Source organism: Dipodomys merriami, unplaced genomic scaffold (genome assembly GCF_024711535.1).
Source record: "Dipodomys merriami isolate MVZ:Mamm:240054 unplaced genomic scaffold, mDipMer1.0.p SCAF_3, whole genome shotgun sequence".
NCBI lineage: Eukaryota > Metazoa > Chordata > Mammalia > Rodentia > Heteromyidae > Dipodomys > Dipodomys merriami.
Window position 1 is genome coordinate 67,669,912 of NW_027204492.1, and position 12,996 is coordinate 67,682,907.

The following is a 12,996-nucleotide window of genomic DNA, read 5'->3' on the forward strand; positions in this document are numbered from 1 at the left end:
TAAACAGCAATAGAGAACATCTACTTTCCTCACCCAGTCAAATGCTCCTTGTATTCACTGACTGTCATTTCCATGCAGGACAGAGCCTGGCATGTGTTAACACTTGATCAATATTTGATAAACTTATTTTTGTTGAAATAGTTGTTAAATGAATAAATGAATGACAGAATGACTGAATAAAGCCAGACCTGAGCAGCAGGATACAAACAAATAAGGCCAGGCAGGAAGCACCCAGTCGCCTAGGAAGATACAGTCCTATGAAATAGAATGACCATGCCAGGTGTCAGTGGCTCGTTCCTGTAGTCCTAGCTACTCAGGAGGCTGAGATATGAGGATCATGGTTCAAAGCCAGACTGGGCAGGAAAGTCCGTGAGACTTTTGTCTCCAAATAACTACCTGAAAACCAGAAGTGGCGTTGTGGCTCAAGTGGTAGAGCACTAGCCTTGAGCTGAAGAGCTGAGGGACAGCGCCCAGGCCCAGAGTTCAAGCTCCACAACCGACCAAAAAAAAATAGAATGACCAGAATGACACCATCTGAGGTAGGTCCGGGTGAAGATTTGTGCTGGGTGAGAGTAACAGGGTTACATCGAGTAACTTGCTACACCAGCAAACTTCTGGTCAAAAAAATATCAGAAGAGATGTCATGTATCTTTGTGACATTATATGTGGCTCTCCCTCTTTGTCATATTGGTCAGAAATCCATACTGCTGTCTCTGTTGTAGCTCAGATTCTTATTATCATCTTTTATGATCTGTCACTTAGTCTATTGTTATAGAAACCACACTTTCCTAATTGGAAAGTCCATCTGTCCACAGAATCTGACATGAATACTAACACTTGAATTGAAAAAGAATCAGAAGATGCAAAATCAGAATTGTCTTGCAGTCTAAACTAAAAGAGAAACTTTGCTATTTAAATAAACTCCTTAGCTGACACAGGACCAATTTCCCTTTATTTATTGATTTTATTATTCACTTATTAATTCAACAACATTTATGAATATCTATCACCATCATAAACTATTGACTACAGTAGGTAGAATGTATGCATACCTCAAAAGTTGTCTGTTCTTCTAAAACTCATCTTGGCCCTCCCATTTTCCCGACAGTATTATTTTTCACTTGTTTTTAAAGGAGTATCTATCTCTTATCTGTCTTTACATTACTCCAGATTTTATTTCCAAATAATCTATTGGATAAATCTCCATTTGGGTAATTTATCAAAATATAACTACGACCATGTATTTAAATATCGGCATGGTATCACACATCTACAGTCCCAGCTACTTGGGAATTAGAGATCAGTAATATCACAGTGTGATACTAGCCCTGAGTAAAACATGAGACCATATCAAAAAAGAATTAAAAAGTTAGAATGTTTCCAGAGGTTATATGGCTCAGGTAGTAGAATGCATGCCCAGCAAGAGTGAGGCCTTGAGTTCAAACCTCAGTACTATCAAAAATATGTCTATCTTTGCTGAGAAATTATCAGTCCTTTAAGGTTTACTACTTTTCCATTTCCATCCCTTTTCTTCTTTCTATCTAGTTTGTGATAGTTAATAGCTGATCAGTAAATGTTGAAATAATGAATACACGAATAATATAATGGATGTTGAGCTGGATAAGGTCCTCTTTTAGTCAGATTTTCCTAGCCAGTCCTGTTTTAATGTATTCTGACTCTTTCAGTTCAAGAGTTAGTCCTCAGTTAGATGAGCCAATAAAAAATAAAATGTATAGTCAGGAAACTTGGTGAACAAGGGGAACGAAATGAAAATTTATTAGGAATCTATGTGCATAAGGATTGTCCTTTGTTTTTCTAATAATACCAGGATACAGGGCTTTATCTGGGCCATTGTTGAGGTGAGGAAATTGAAGTTCAAAAAGCCTAAGTGCCTTACTTACAGCTTTACAGACTAAATAGGAAGGATTTAATACCCTTATGTCCATTCTCAGAATTGATGTACCTAGTGCCCCCAAATTTGTAGCCCAATGTTAGCATGAAGCTGACCTGTTTGGGTCCAAAAGCAGAGCAAGAGATTTCAACACTTTAACATTACACTCATTTTCGGCTGGGAAGTTGGCTCAGTGGTAGAGTGCTTGCCTTGCATGCATGAGGCCCTGGGTTTGATTCCTCAGCACCACATAAGCTGAAAAATTCAGAAGTGGCGCTGTGGCTCAAGTGGTAAGGCGCTAGCCTTGAGCTGAAGAGCTGAGGGACAACGCCCAGACCCAGAGTTCAGCCCCCATGACCGGCCAAAAAAGAAAGGAAGGAAGGAAGGAAGGAAGGAAGGAAGGAAGGAAGGAAGGAAGGAAGAAAGAAAGAAAGAAAGAAAGAAAGAAAGAAAGCCTTTAACTTCCATTGTCTGGAAATTTTATATATATATCCTTATTTTATTTTTTTATTTTTCCTTTGGCAGTAGTAGGGAAGAAGAAGAGCCAAGCAGAGGGAGCAAGGAAAATCTTTTCAGGGTAGTTACAAATTGCTTAGAGGTCTCAGAGCAGCTCATTGGTGCTTATGCTTGTTGCTAAGGCAAATGTTCCAGACTGTGAGAAGAGTTATGTGAAAGTATACATGTTTGAGATTAAGACTAACTGATGAATGATGTCAATTGGGTGCCTGTTTATTCTCTAAAGTGAAGGGTAATTACTTGTTACCTAATGCAAGGCATGATGCCTTGATTACAAGGAATGTGTTCAATTCCACTCTTGTGAGTTTGAGTCCAGGTCTGGCAGTAGATCTAGGATTATTGGCCAGTCACTTCTGCTTGTTGAGTTTCAGTGTCCCTATGTGTAAATGAGAGCTGAATCATCCTTCATGTTCCATTGAAACCAACATGCCACAAACATATGTCAGATCTTTCTTTGCTAAGGATCTTAGCCAGAATAAAGACTGTTGAAAGTTTTGAGATATGAGATGCAGATGATTTAAAGGAATACTGAGACTTAATCCTCCAGTCTTAGTTCTTAAAGTAACAAGATGGTGACTAAGGAAACCATTTCATTTCTTAGATTTTACCTTTTCTTCATTTGTAGAACAAAGACAAGATGATCCCTAAGGCCCTTCCCAACATGGGAACTCTATAAATGCAGAAACTAATGATTACAAAGGCTTTGATCCAGGTGTTATGGGCAGAGTTGGATAAGATACAATTCAATTCTTGTTTCCAAACAATTTTTACAGCTAGTAAGGTTAATGGATGCATTCTAATCCTTCTCACTATTTCTGGAATCCTTGATCCATTTCACAAAAACTTAACTAACTCTCAAATTTAAAAAATAAACTACCATGTCCCAAAGCAAACTCTTTTGTTTGACATCGTGTGTGTGTGTGTGTGTGTGTGTGTGTGTGTGTGTGTGTGTGTGTGTATGTGTGTGTGTGTGTGTGTGCAGATACTGGAGCTTGAACTCAGGGCCTCTTGCCCTTGCTCAGTTCAAGGCTGGTGATCTACCACTTGAGTCATTCCTTCATTTCTGGCTTTTTGCTCGTTAATTGGAGACAAGAGTCTCAGAGACTTCCCTGCCTGAGCTGGCTTGGAACCATGACCCTCAGCTCTCATCCTCTTAAGTAGCTAAGATTACAGTTGTGAGTCACTGGCACTCAGGTTGTTTCATATCTTAATATTTTTTTGGCTGGCATTCCAATAAAAGTCTACCAGTTTTTATTTCTTGCAGTACTGAGGTGGAACCCAGGGCCTTGTGCCTGATAGGTAGGTAAGTTTTCTATCATTCAGCTACATCTCCAGCCTCAATTTTTTCATGAACTTTTTTTTTGGGGGGGGGGGTCTGGTCGTGGGGCCTGAACTCTGGGCCTGGGCGCTGTCCCTCAGCTCTTCCGCTCAAGGCTAGCACTCTACCACTTGAGCCACAGCACCACTTCCAGCTTTTTTCTTTTTGCTTATGTGGTGCTGAGGAATCGAACCCAGGGCCTCAGGCATGCAAGGCAAGCACTCTACCACTGAGCCACCTTCCCAGCCCTCTTCATGAAATTTTTATGTCATATAAAACATACATAACTAATGTGGTATAATATATCTGTCATTCTCCGGGTAGACACTTAGCTCCTGAAAGAGAATTACTAAGCTTTGGTCATTAGCAAGCTCTTCTTATCAGTGTGTGCTAAACAAAAATATAAACAAATTAGCAAATATATGAAACAAATATAAAAAGTGATAAAAGCATAAGTAAAGCACAGGGGAGTCTTGAGCTTCCAGTAAGTTGTAGCTAGGAAAATAGTAATGTGTCCAAGGGAAAAGTGTGTCATCTGTTAGTGTCATTAAAAATAGTTAAGATTTCTTCTAAAGAAGATGCCACTGGAGGGACCCAAGTCAAAAGTCATTAGAATTATGAAGGAGGGTTGGCTGTTCCATGGATGTTGATGATAAGGTTTGTTGGGGTCAGATTAGATTATAGTAAGCCTTAAGAAGAAAGCTAAGGGTTTTGAACTTTGCTCTGTAGGCAATATTGAGTGATCTACTGGCTTTTGTTCAAGTAAACATTTAAGTACAAAGAGAGCTTGATGGAAAGGTATGTAGAAATGGTGGCCATGAAGGACTGAGGATTTCTGTACCAATATGAAACAATCTCTGAGAAAAGGAAAGAAACTCTATCTCTGCCATGAGATAGAAAAAACATGGCATGGTAGCATGCTTGTGAGAACTCACATCCTGTATCATGAATTTCCACTTTTATACCCGACAGCTGTGACTCACATATGTATTATCAATCACTTGGATAATGACATATCAAAAGTAAGGGAGGATTCTGAATTCTGAGTCTTCCTGACGACTGGCTCCTGTATGACTTGGCCCATCCAGATGTGGATTGTTGCCTTTGCAGCTGGAGAAAATTTCCCTGCCATAATATTGCCCTCTAGTGGTCATTCTTCTTCCTACAACCAGACGTACACTTACCCCAACCTACTCTCCTTCCTCTGGAATTAGTTTTCTATCTCTGCTTCTCTTTTACTTCTTTCCCTCCTTTAGCTATGATGGAGTGGAATAAGTGAAGAGGACATGACTAGAGAGCACTACTTTTAATAATACAGGTAGGGAAGCTAAGTCTTAGGAAGGTAAAATAATTTCCCCTACACAAAACAACTGAATTACAAATAGTAAACAAATGCAGCAGAGGTATTCACTACAATATGTTGAAAATGAACTATACAACTTGTGGGCGAGGCCAGAGAGAGCAAGGGAAAGGGTGACAGTCTCCAAAAAGAAATGTTCTCTTGGGGCTGGGAAGGTGGCTCAGTGGTAGAGCGCTTGCTTTGCATGCCCCTGGGTTCGATTCCTCAGTACTACATAAGCAAAAAGAAAAATTCCAGAAGTGCTGCTGTGGCTCAAGTGGTAGAGCGCTAACCTTGAGCTGAAGAGTGGAGGGACAGCGGCCAGGCCCAGAGTTCAGGCCCCACGCCTGGACCCCCTCCCCCCCCAAAAAAAGAAATTTTCTCTTTACCTGACTTATGTAACTGTAACCCTTCTGTACATTGCCTTTATAACAATAAAAATAAAAAACGGAATTAAAATTCAAACTTTTTTTTGAAGGTACTAGAATCTGAACTCAAGGCTTGCATTTTCTAGGTTGGCACTCTACTATTTGAACCATGCCTCCATTCTTGTGTTTTTGCTTTTTTGGGAGATAGAGTCTAGAGAATGTTCTTTCCAAGCTGGCCTTAATCTGTTAGCTTCCAGATCTCAGCCCTCTGAGCATCTAGGATTGCAGGAGTGTGCAACCAGTACCCAATCTCAAACTGTATATCTTTTTTTTTTTTTGTTGGTCATGGGGCTTGAACTCTGGGCCTGGGTGCTGCCCCTCTGCTCTTCAGCTCTACCACTTGAGCCACAGAGCCACTTTTGGCTTTTTCTGCTTATGCGGTGTGAGGAATCAAACCCAGGGCCTCATGCATGCAAGGCAAGCATTCTACCACTGAGCCACCTTCCCAGCCCTCAAACTGTATATCTTTACTTGAAATTCTGGATTTTATTTTCCTTCTTGCTTACCTTCTTCCACAAAGTGACACTCTTCTGTATAAGGGACCGAGTTTAGACTTCTGGGTGAAGATATTGTGTCTCAGGGAGAAGTCTCTCAAGCACCACTGGACACATATGTAAAGTTTATCCTAAGAATTACAATAGAGTTAGTTTGACTGTGTTTGGTCAGCAAGGATATAGGGTATTTTACCTGTCAGAGACATGGGAGAAGGGAAGATAGCTATAAATTAAGAAATAGGCTATGAGGCAGAAATTCAAGGAGAGGATATGGCATTTTCTGAGAGAAGGAAATAGGAGGTAGTGGTATCTTGAACCAGATTGTAGTAGTTTCTGCATGTCAGGGAGCAGAGTACTTTGGAGTTAATGTTTCTATCTGTCTGTCGGTCTGTCTGTCTGTCTGTCTGTGCCTCTCTCCCCCTCTCATTTCTAAGGCTATCAAGCAAATACATTTTCTAGGCTAAATCCACTTCCTCCTCCCACTGACTAAGCTGTTTATTTGTCAGGCAGGCCAAAATTATTTTAAGCTTTGCCAGCAGTACAGTGTGAGCTGAGGGTAAAATGGGGCCTAAACCCTGGTCTCCTGCCATCTAAGTCTCCTGAATTTGATCAAAATGGGAGGGGGCAGATGTGGAGAAAGTAGCTCAAAAATAATGAGACAGATTCCAGACATCTGGACTTGCCTCAGGTAAATCAATATGCAGACAACATCCTGTTTGCTCTGGCCTTTGCTTTACCTACAGTCCTAGATATTGGGTGGGAAGCAAATGTTTGCTCACCAAAGTATATTTATCCAGTGACCTCCAGAATATTTTCAGGGATGGTTGCTGTTCCATTGAAAATATGCAGGCCACAACACATTAGCCTCAGAGCACACAGGAACTCTCATCTCTCTTCCAAATAGTACTGCCTCTTTCTTCCACCACGTTTTATTTGGGTTCACTTATTAATAAATATCAGCCTCTCAACTCCACCTCTTCACATGTATGAGGCTTCCCATGGACAAAGCTCTCTCAAAGCTGTTGGAAACTTTGACAATCCTGAGGAAAGTAAAGAGGTATATTCAGCTCCTCATTGTATAGAAAAGGAAAACAGGACTTTATAAATGGATTGCTCCCAACTAAGGGAAGGAGATAGAACAGAACTCTAAGTTGGTGCAGTCCTGTTACTTCTCCTCCAGTTCCTGTTAGAAAATGTAATTAAAAGAGCACTAAAGCTATATGCTTTGTGAAGAGTTATTAACCATCTTCATTAACATATGTCACATTTTATTTCATTTTTCTGTACCTTTACATTCAGGGTCCCAAGACCCAGAGGTCATACAATGAGGCATTGTTCTGGTCAGTATGACAGGTTGTCATTCTGATCCAAAATGTCAATAAAGGTCATTTTTATCCTACAAAATTGAGCTCTTCAGGGGGCAGAGAGAAACATTGTAAGCACATGGTTTGCTGAATAGCATTTATGCCTAGGGTTCCAAGAGCTGGAAAGCTACCAAATAATTAACTTATTTTTTTTTCTCAACAGATAGAACAACCATTGTGGCATTCTTCTTCCTTTAGCTGTTTTTCTTTGATAACTGACCTCGGGGTGATGGACTTCAGTGATCTGGCACTCTTCTCTAAATGCTTTTTTCTTTCTTTCTCTCTTTTTTCTTTCATTCTTTTCTTTCTTTTTCTTTTCTCCCTTCCTTCCTTCCTTTCTTCCTTCCTCCTTCCTTCCCTCCCTCCCTCTCTCTCTCTCTCCCTCCCTCCCTCTTTCTCTTTCTTTCTTTCTTTCTCTCTCTCTTTCTTTCTTTCCTTACTTCCTTCACCTCTCTTCTCCTTTCCTTTCCTACATTATGATTTTTTCATGACACCTCCATATATAAATATAATGTACTTTGATCATATTCCTCTCCTGTATAATTTTACTTTATTTCCCTTCTTCCTTCCCCCTTTCCCTTTTACTCCCCTAGTGATCCTCCTTTAACTTTCAAGCCTTTGCTTCTTTTTTCCCCTTGGTTTTGTTTGCCTTAGTTTCCACAAGTGAGAGAAAGCATGTGATAATTATCTTTGTGAGTCTGGCTTATTTCACTTAACGTGATGATCTACAGTTCCATCCTTTTTCCAGAAAAGAATATAATTTCATTGCTCTTGATGGCTACACTACATATCTTTGTCCATTTATCAGGTGACAGGTACCTATGCCGATTCCATAATTGGTTATTGTGAACAGTACAGTGAAAAGCATGAGCATATTATATAAGTATAACATTTTGTACAAAATAATAATAATAGTAATAGTAAAACATGAGTATTCATTTATCTGTATAATAAGCTCACTCTGATTGAGTAGATATTCTGAAGGACTCTATATTATATGAGAATTATATTTTTTATTTTTTGAAGATCCCTCATATATTTCCATAGTGCATGGATATATACTCAAGAAGAATTAAAATTTCCCACCACAGTGCATATTGCTGTGTGAAGGGTAACCAGAGTGAAATGGGAGGGAAAAAAGAAAGACTATAATTTAAGTACATTGTATGCATGTATGGAAAATGCACTCTGAAGCACATTAAATTTTTTGGAAAAAAGTAAGAAAAGAAGAGGAAGGGGGCGATAAGAATGTGTAATGGAGGAGGTGACTATGATTGAAGTACATTATATGCATGCATGTAAATCTATCTATCTATCTATCTATCTATCTATCTATCTATCTATCTATCTATCTATCTATCTATCTATCTGCATGGAAATACCACAATGAAACCTTTCATTTTTGTACAATTAACACATGATAATGCAAAGTGTTTTTGAAGGTGATTATACATTTTATTTGTTCATTCTTTTTTTCCACTAGTACCAGAGCTTGAACTCAAGGCTCCAAGTTCTTGATTGGCTTCCTTGATCACAGATGATACTCAACCACTGGAGCCACAGCTCAACTTCGGTTTGTTTTGCTGGTTAATTGGAGCTGAGGGTCTCCCAGACTTTTCTGGCCTGGATGGCTTTAAAAGCTGCTATCCTTAGATCTCAGCCTCCTGAACAGCTAGGATTACACGTATGAGTCGCAAGCATTTGGTTGTCTACGATGTGTATATCTCGTAACTTTCAGAGATATTACACAGATACTAAAAGCCATGATTTCAAAAAATATTTAGCAACATGGGGGAAATATTAATCGTATGGTGTAAAATCAATACAGGAAGACATAAAACTGTGAGGAGCATGAGATGAATTAAGAAAGATTATATGCACATATACACAATCAGAAAGATGAACGAAATGAAATGTATTGGGTTATAGGATTATGGGTTGTTTCTCTTTACATGTATTTACTTCTCTGTCTTGCCAAAGTTTTCCATCCTGTTTTACTTCTATAAGAGCAAGGGAAAAAGAATGGCTCTTTTTTTTAAGAATGGAAAGTTTGTGGCTAGGTGCCAGCATCTCATGCCCATAATCTTAGCTGCTCAGGAGGCTAAGCTCTGAGGATCACAGTTTGAAGCAGGCCTGTGCAGGATAATCTGTAGGATTCTTATCCTCCAGTTAACCAGCAAAAGGCTAGAAGTGTAGCTATGGGTTAGGTGAGAAAGATCCAGCCTTGAGCAAAAATGATGCTAAGGGGCTTGGACTCAGGGCCTGAGTCTAAAAAAGGTTTGTGCACAATGCATGTTTGCCTAGGAATGGGGGCAGAGAGTACAAGTGGGAGGGAAAGAAAGTGCAATGGTTCTGGGAGCTAGGAGACTAGGAGCTGGAAAAGGAGGCTTGAGTTTAGTGAGTCATTCATTGAATACTATAAGTAACTTTTTAGAAGAATTGGGGCTCCTTTGTTGCTTTTCAGAAAGAATATAAATGGGTGAAATGGGTATAATGTAATTTATTCTTTTGTTTTTCTATGTTCTGTCAGCAGTGGGAGTTGAGAAGAAAGGGAGTGGGTGTCTAAGTAAGGCTGGAACAGTGAGAAATATAGTGAAGGAGCCTCATGAACAAGTTCAGTCTCAGGACAGAGATTTGCCTTAGGGTCTGCCACTCCCACCTCTGCCCCCATGCCCAGTACTGGTCTTGACATAGAATAAACTGCTTGGTGTTTGTTGACTGGAACTTGGAATGGCCAGTAGACAGAGGCCTTTCTCCTAAGTTATTTCTATCTTGCCATTTAAACTTTTCCTCTGCTTAACTCATGGGTGTGTGGTGGGGGTGGGGAGGAACAATTTCCTTATATAGGCAAATTTAGTAAGTATCATGCATTTTTATAACTTGTTTTTGTTTTCATTATAAATGTATTACATGTTTTATTCTTAAATAAAACACAAAAATGCTGGTAAGCAAATAAAAATAAATAAAATTATCTATAATAATTCCACCACTACCCAAACATAACCTTGTAAACATTTTGGAGTACATCCTTCCAGATATTTTTCAGTGTAAATATTTACTCACGTTGTTTTGCAACCTATTCATTTTCACTTAGCAATTTAATGTAAACATCTTCTCAGGTTATTTACTTATTTTTTTGTTTTAGGATCTTTTAAGCATCATTTTTGGTACTCAAATATTTAATACATTCTACTACAAAACAAAAAATTCTGAAATATACAAAGCTTCTGGGTGTAGTGGTGCAGGCCTATTATCCAAGACAGAAGCAGAAGAATTGTGGATTCAAGACTTTCCAGACAACAAACCAAAACCCTCTTTAAAAAAATAAAAAAGTATACAATATTTATAGATAAGGCTAGTATTTTCTTTGACCACTTGTACCATTCTGTACCCCAAAACTTTCCTCCTCCCCAACTCCTCAGAAATAATAATCATGTGGTTTTCTAAAGATTTCCACATACATTTATAACATCTATATCTTTATATCTATGATATTTCTAGTGCTGGAGGCATGGCTTAAGTGATAGAGCTCCTGTCTAGCAATCATAAGGTCTTAAGTTCAAACTCTAGTACACACATTCTTTTTATGTATATTGCTTGCTTTCAATATAAATAGTATGGTACTGTACAGGTAGTTTGTAACTTGCTATTTTCCTCACTATCATGACTTGGACACCTAGATATATCACATTTTATGTAACTAATGTGTAATATTGTGGACTATAGATGTATCATTGTTTATTTAGCCAAACATCCTTGGTGTAAGTTTCTCATTTCTAATTTCTCACTACTACTGTTGTAAGGTGAATTATTCAAGACGCCACATTTTGGAAGAGCCTTCATTATACAGTTAGTAGGCTGCAGGCAGTCAGTTGTTATATAGGCCTGCAGCTTGCAAAAAACACAACACAGCTAGGAAACAGGCCAGAGAGGAAAGAGAGAACAAAAACAATACCAACAAACCAATTCAGCTCTAATAGAGAGCTGAATTGGGACCCCATGATGACCAGAGAAGAGCCAGAAGACAGGACATGGGACATGATCAGGGAGACACTTGTGGCATGGCCTAATGGTGCTGGTGATGGTTGGGGCCTAAATAAGATCTGAGCAGGGGCAGATCCACAGGAAATTCCTAGTCCCAGGCACTGGACTGACAGGTTTAGTAACCTATCAACCAGGTTCGGCCCCCCCCCCCCACTCCAGGGATCCAGGCACACCAATCACCTGGAGGGCAGGGAAAGTTCCTTCCCCCAGCATGAAGACAAGATGCCTGACCCTAATGAGACCAATATGGCTCTGGCCAGACCTGACCTCCCTACTTCACTATGAACTCTAATGGAATAATTTTTTTATCCTGCATCCTTGTGCCTGTGGACACCAAGGAAAAAAAGTACTAGTTCATCGATTGCTTTTTAGTTTTACCTTTTTTTATTTTTTATTTTATTTTTTATATGTGAATGCTTGCTTCAGAGGAGAGAGTTCTTTTTTTTTTAAATTGTGAAATACCATACAGAGGAGTTACAATTACGTGAGCAAGATAATGAGTACATTTCTTATCAAGCATTGTTGCCTCCTCCTTTGTTTCCCCTTCCCATACCTTCCCATCTCCTCTCCCACCTCCCCATACCCCCTCCTCCAGCCAAAGTTGTAAACTTCATTTTTCGACATAACGATTTGTACATCTCATTGTTGCAATGGGTCCACCTGTATCCCTATTTAAACGATTTGTTTTTTCCCTTCCCCTGTACAAATTATACCAACATCAAATACAGTGAAAGCAGGGGTTATACCGTGGGGGAGGGCCATACAAAGCAACAAAGAAATTATCTTATAAATATGTTAGAAACAATCGCATGAAAGAAAAAACATTTGAATACTTATCTTGGGATAAAATGATCTTTCTTGTGTACTACACTTAGCTTCAAAAATAAACACATCAAGTTAGGCGCCAGTGGTTCATACCTGTAATCCTAGCTACTTAGGAGGCTAAGATCTGAGGATTGCTATTCAAAGCCAGTCTGGGCAGGAAAGTCTGTGAGACTCTTATCTCCAATACACCACCAGAAAAGAGACAGTGGCCATGCCTAGAGTTCAAGCCCCACGACCAACAAAAAATCAGTCAATAAATGAATCAACACCTCAGCTAGGTGCCAGTGGCTGCTCACATCTGTAATCCTAGCTACTCAGGAGACTGAGATCTGAAGATCAAAATTCAAAGCCAGCCCAGGCAGAAAGTACAGGAGATTCTTATCTACAATTAATTACCAAGAAAGCCTGAAGAGGAGCTGTAGAGCACTAGCCTTGAGCAAAAAAGCTCAGGGACTCACCCACACAAAGCAAAATGAGAGCACAGAGCCATGAGTTTAAGCTCCTGTACCAGGATTAAAAAAAAGAAAAAGGGCTGGGAAGGTGGCTCAGTGGTAGAGCGCTTGCCTTGCATGCATGAGGCCCTGGGTTCAATTCCTCAGCACCACATAAGCAAAAAGAAAAAAGCTGGAAGTGGTGCTGTGGCTCAAGTGGTAGAGCACTAGCCTTGAGCTGAAGAGCTGAGGGACAGCGCTCAGGCCCAGAGTTCAGGCCCCACGACCGGACCTCCCCCCACCAAAAAAAGAAAAAAAATCTGTGGGGCAGTATGAAAGATTGTGT

General features: G+C 39.6%; 1 long non-coding RNA gene across 2 annotated transcripts in view; it reads left to right on the forward strand.

Annotated features, from left to right (window-relative positions):
* The first annotated feature begins 288 nt into the window (after positions 1–288).
* The window catches only part of LOC138839524 (uncharacterized), a 40,784-nt gene continuing 28,076 nt past the window's right edge, over positions 289–12,996 (forward strand). For both annotated transcript variants that reach the window (XR_011375988.1, XR_011375987.1), the window contains exon 1: positions 289–539. This is a non-coding gene — a long non-coding RNA (uncharacterized lncRNA). The remainder of the gene's footprint in view (positions 540–12,996) is intronic.